The sequence below is a fragment of the Gossypium hirsutum genome, chromosome A07 (genome assembly GCF_007990345.1).
Source record: "Gossypium hirsutum isolate 1008001.06 chromosome A07, Gossypium_hirsutum_v2.1, whole genome shotgun sequence".
NCBI lineage: Eukaryota > Viridiplantae > Streptophyta > Magnoliopsida > Malvales > Malvaceae > Gossypium > Gossypium hirsutum.
In genome coordinates, this window is record NC_053430.1 from 74384024 (window position 1) to 74390357 (window position 6334).

A 6334-nucleotide genomic window follows, 5' to 3' on the forward strand; every position below is an offset into this window, starting at 1 on the left:
ATCGAATAGCCGTCGAAATCGTTCGACAACATCCGAGGTAAGTTTTCGAGTAATGAAACTTAGTTTACGATTTGATTAAGTTATGACGTATAAGCATAACAAATAAACGGTGATATAATGATTCTACTTGAATTATATGTTGAGTTAAATTAGTCTATACGTATGACGGGTAGCCGTATGTGCATAAAGATCATGTCATAAAGCAAACCAAATCATGCTGTTTGTATGTGGCTATTAAGCCGAAAATGGGAATGCTTAATAAGTGACTTGTGTTTGAATTCTAGGTATGAAAATGAAATAGAGATGTGTCATGATTTATTGATATGTGCATGAATATTCGGATGATAACCGGGCTAAGTCCCGAAGGTATTTGTGCGAGTTACTATTTCCGGGCTAAGTCCCGAAGTATTTGTGCGAGTTACTATATCCGGGCTAAGTCTCGAAGGCATTTGTGCGAGTTACTATATCCGGGCTAAGTCCCGAAGGCATTTGTACGAGTTACTATATCCGGGCTAAGTCCCGAAGGCATTTGAGCGGGTAGCTATGTCCGGCTAAATCCCGAAGGTACTTGGTTTGGGAATGAGCGATCTTGCTGTAATAATTTCAATTAATACGCTCGTAAAAATCCCAACGATGAGGTATGTTTCGTATATGCATTGGATTAGTTGATTCCTTTTAAATAGTATTCGCTCAGTCGATTAATGAGCTTCCGGCTTTTGGTTAAGTTGATCTCTTATGTATGAGTATAAGGGTTGGTAATGTGAAGTAGGTATGATTTTGAGAATGTGTGTATATGAAATTATCCGTTTAGTCATATGAATGCTATACTTCAGTTGTGCCTAATTTCATTGCTCAAAACTTACTAAGCATTAAATGCTTATTCCGTTTCTTTGATTCTCTGTTTTATAGATTTTGGTTTGTCAGCTATCGGACTCGGGAGTGTCAAAGTCGAAGTCGCCCACACTATCAAAGCCTTTTTGGTACACTTTTGGTTGAACTCTGAAAATGGCTTGTATAGGACTACCCTTTTTTTTGTTGGTCATGGACCCTTTGGTTTTGTATAAATTTGGATAGCCATGCGAAAATGGCTTATATATACTTTGAGCATAGCATTATAATCGTTTTGTATGTTGTTCATTGAGAGGTATGGAAATGTTTGGTAACGATTAGCCATTGGAATGGTTAATCATGATCATTTTGGTGCTATGTATGACAAACTCTAGTTGATTCATGGAAAACCATGAAATAGGTAAAGTTTACCTTAAAAACAGATGCTGACAGCAGCAGTGGTGTGGATTTGAAAAATCACTAAAAATAGTAGGAATGGAATTAAATAGTGAATAAATTATGTAATTGAACCTTGATGAATCTATTTTCATATTAAAGTAACAAAATGATCATATGAGCCGTATTTTATGAGATGTTTAAGTTTTCGTGAAACAGGGCCAGAGCAATTTCTGGATCCCCTATTCCGACTTTGGAAATTCACTATAAATTAACTGGAGATAATTAGAAGTCATGCCCTATATGTACAGATTCCTTTTCAAGTCTAGTGTATTTAGAAACAAACATAATAAGTATTGAAGCCCTGTACAAGGATATATTTAAGTCGTAATGCATGAAGGTCAGAGTAGTCGAACCCTGAAACAGGGGATACTTTAACTAATAAACTGTACTAATTGGCTTACCAAAAATTCTAGAAAAAAATTTGTAGATGGATATATGAGTCTAGTTTCAGGAAAAATTTACGAAACTGGTTTTCAAGTTTTGGAACTCAAGATATGATTTTTAAGGTGACAGTGACGCATTTAGCCAGCTTGTCTGGAAATTTTTAAAATGGACTGTGAAATAAATGAATTTAGTCCGTTAACACCTCGTGTCCGACTCCGGCAACGGTCTCGGGTACGGGGGGTTACATATTAAACTTGTTCCTCTTCGGTGCTAGGGTTGATGGGTTGATATTCTGTGTATGCTCCTCCTCTATTTGAATCGCACTTCATCACTAGATGTAACTAAGTAAAACCACACAAACCGTCAATCTTTTATTTAAGAGTTCTACCTGGTTAGTTAGCATAGTAATCGCATCGAGGTTGAAAAGTCTGGCTACTTTTGTTGGCTTTGTCCTCATAACTTTCCATTGATAGTTATTCAGTGACATCTCCTCAATAAATTCGTAACCTGCTTCAAGTGTTTTGTTTTTGATAGCCCCACCAACAGCTACGTCAATCGTCTATCTAGTCAAAGGATTTAGGTGATTGTGAAAGGTTTGAACCTACAACCATAAGGGCAACCCATGGTGAGGGCATCTTCTCAAGAGGTCCTTGTATCTCTCCTATGCATCATAGAGTGTCTCTAGATCCATCTGTACAAAAGAAGAGATATCATTCCTCAATTTAGCTGTTTTAGCCGGTGAAAAATATTTGAGTAAAAAAATTTTGGTCATTTGTTCCCAAGTAGTGATTGACCCTCGTGGTAACGAGTTCAACCACTATTTTTCTTTGTTCCTCAATGAAAAGGGAAACAACCGAAGGCGTATGGCACCGTCAGAAATGCCATTGATTTTAAATGTGTCGTAAAATTCCAGAAAATTTGCCAAGTGATTATTTGGATCCTCATCCTGCAAACCATCAGACTGAACAAATTGCTGTATCATTTGAATCATGTTAGGTTTCAGTTCAAAATTGTTTACAACACTATACTTGACTCAGTTCCTGTTAAAGTAGGTTTAGCATAATCATACATAGTGTGGGGAGTAGGATTCTGATTTACTGGGTCAGTAGCAATCACAGGAGGCAGCAGATTTTCCTGATTTTCAGCCATCTCCTCAGTTTTGGTTTGAATATTGTCCTCTTGCTCTTCTTCTGTGTATCTTAAGCTTCACCTTATTTCTCTTCAGTTTCTACGAGTTGTGTGATCGATCTCACCATCAAAAAGTAATGGTCCCGACAGGTTTCTTCTAGTCATACACTATAAAAAAAACCTGCTAGAAGCGAATAAAAGAGAAAATTAGAAAAGGAAATAAAAATTTAAATTGCAAATAAAGTAAAATGGCTAAAGTAATAAAAATTGAGTGTTCCGAATATCTTAGTTCCCTAGCAACGACGCCAAAACTTGATACGTGATATTTTCGGTAGGTTTTAAAAATCTATAATTAATTGTTCTTCAAACTAACTATTATCACGATGAAGGTAAGTGTACCTATCGAACAATAGTATAGCTTTAGCAAGACTGGATTGTTGAACCCAAAGGAACCAAGAGTACTAGTAATTACTTTCTTTTCATTATCTAGCCTAAAAATTAAGGGATTTGTTTATCTAAACTAATTAACTAAACTAAGAGTGCACAGAGAGAAAATTGGGGAAAAGCTTTTGGGAAAATTCGATTGATTAAGACAATACCCAAGGAAAAATCCACCTAGATTTCACTTGTTATTTGACTCTGAATCAGACGATTTATTCATTTGACTTGATCCGTAGAAATCCCTAAGTTATATTCTTATCTCTCTTGAGACTAATAACTTCTAACCCAAGGTTGATTAATTAAAATCTCTTTTAAATTAACACCCTAGTGTTGCATTAACTCGATCTATAGACTCCCTTATTAGGTTTCACCCTAATCCGGCAAAATCATGTCACCCAAATCTTGTCACCCTATCTCTAGGTGTGCAATCAACTCTGCTTAATTACGACAAATTTACTCTTAGTCAGGGACTTTTGCTCCTCTGAATAAGCACATTAACTTTAATCAATATCCTAGAATATTAAAACAAGAATTAAGAACACATAATTAAGAACAAGTCAAATATTTATCATACAATTCAGATAATTATAACAAGATTCGTCTTAGGTTTCATTCCCCTTAGGTATTTAGGGAGTTTAGTTTATAATTATGAAAGAAAACATCTCAAAATAATAAAGATAACAAAACATAAAGAAAGCCCAAAACTTTTGAAGGAAATTGTAGGGAGATCTTTAGTCTTGACGATGAATCCGATTTCTGAGATGGATCAATCGACTTTCCTTGAGTAATTCCTTGCCTCCTACTCCGTGTCCCCCTTCTAAGTGCCTCCTAAGGTGTTTAAATAGACTTTAGAATGCATAAAAGCCCTCAAGAGTGGCCTTTTCCGAATAGAACTAAACTTGGGCTCGATAGGGACACGCCCGTGTACGATTTCTTCAATCCGTGTTAAAGGCTATTTCATAGGCACAGGTGTGTGGTCTACCCGTGTAAGTCATGCTTCGATTCTACAAAATGGACACGGTCGTGTGGCTTACCCGTGTGAGGAAATCCAGGCTGTGTTGATATCCCATGTTGGTCCATTTTTCTATTTTCGGCCCATTTTTCGCTCTTTTTACTCTCCTATGCTCACCTAAGTATAAAACATGAAATTAAAGGATTAGGAACATCGAATTCACCAAATCTAAGGAGAATTCATCCATAAATGTGCTAAGCGTAGGATAAAAATATGTATAAATTACGGTTTATCAGTGATCATATATGCATATTGATATACTTCATGAAAAGAGAAAATCCCGGTTGAATAAAAAAGGATATCTAATGGATAAATCATTTTTTACATGACATGAGATCCTGCATGTGTTACAGAAAAAGATTTAGCCCGGACAGGTAATCCGTTGATCTCAATATAGAAAGGATCTAGCCCGGACGAGTGTTCCTTGAGTGATCGAGCCTCCCAAAGAATATGGGTTCATTAAGAATTTAGCCCAGACGGGTAATTCGTTTAAGGACTGAATTTAGCTTGGACTTGTAATTCAGATCCAAGCTTATGAGAGTGTATGTCATTGTAAGGGATTTAGCCTGGACTAGTAACCCCGACAACACTCTGTGAGTTATGATACATGGGATTTAGCGAGTATTAGTAATCCCACCATTATGAGTAAGGTTTGCAGGAGTGCGTACTTGAAATGATCACTTGCATGACTTGACGATAAGTGTGATATCCATTGAGATTTTGAGAAAGTCAATGGGAATTAATATGAGAAATGGAATGGAAATACTTGAAACAATAAATTCATTTATGCTTAGATGATACTATTATGATGTATATGATTGTCATGATTGGATGAGTGGTTGTGCTAAGAAATAGCACAGGTATGTACTCAAAACCCATGGGCATGTGTTTGCCACGTGAAATGAAATGGACATCTGATAAGAGTGCAATATGAATAAGTGATATTTATGAGAATAATTTCTAAGACAAATTACACTAAGACAGATTAGTAGAATAGCAGCGGTCCGACTTTGAAAATCCACCAAAACTAGTGGAAATTGAGTTAGAGGCTGAATAAAATATGAAATTAAAGCTTATTGAGTTCAGATAAAGGAAACGGTGTAACCAAAGAAATCTCATATGATGAGTTATTTGAATTTCTGTGAAACAGGGTCAGAGTGATCTCGGACTCCCCTGTTTTAAATTTGGAAAATCATTACAAATTGTACAAAAATTATTATGGGTTATAATTTAAATTATTATGGGTTATAATTTATATGCTTAAAATCCTTAATGAGTTTATTTTCAAGCGAAATAGACAGAAGCATCATCCGAGTCCCGTACTATGAGATAATTAATTCATAGTGAAGAGAGGTCAGAACTACTAGACAGTGAAACAGGGGTAACTTTAAAGAATAAACTGTACTTATTGGCTAGACCAAAAATTCTGAAAATTTTATGTAAGAAGATGTGTGAGTCCAATTTCAAGGAAAATTAACAGTTCTCAATTCAGAGTCCTGTAGCTCCGGATACGAATAATTTAGTGACTGTAACTTAGGAAAACAACTTGACTGGACTTTGAATAAATAGAAAGAATATAAAAATAACATGTTATCACATTGCTTATTATTTTTCATGCAAGCTTACTAAGCGTAAAGCTTACTCCCTTCTTTCCATTTCCTTAGTGTTTTCAGGTCTACTCGGAGTTAGAGATCATTGGAGGCAGCATCACACTATCGAGACATCATCTTTGGAATATTAATATATTTATGCTAGCGATTCCAAGTGAGCGACATGTATAGGGACTTAGTTTTATGATAGATGTTGTTATGAGTAGTCAAATGTATTGGCTTATAATGATTCATTGCATATAGCCATGAGATGTGGCTTATAAGGATTATGGCTTGTAAGCCTATTTGTCTATGTTAAGTTTTAATGTTTGCGATGTGGATATGCTTGTTGAAAATGCATGTTGGTGTATAACATTTATGTATGATGAGTGCTTCATGACCAATCAAGCCGGTCATTGCTATGAGAAAATGCATGATATAGAAAAAAGAGATGATGATGTTGATTGAACTTTAATGCTCAAGGTCTAATGCC

The 6334-nt window shown here is 35.7% G+C and overlaps 1 non-coding gene across 1 annotated transcript; it reads left to right on the plus strand.

The window, feature by feature from the left end:
- Nucleotides 1-2288: 2288 nt before the first annotated feature.
- On the plus strand, nt 2289-2395 carry LOC121203983 (small nucleolar RNA R71). Its single transcript, XR_005898911.1, has one exon. It is a non-coding gene; the product is annotated as a small nucleolar RNA R71 (small nucleolar RNA).
- The last annotated feature ends 3939 nt before the right edge of the window (nt 2396-6334 follow it).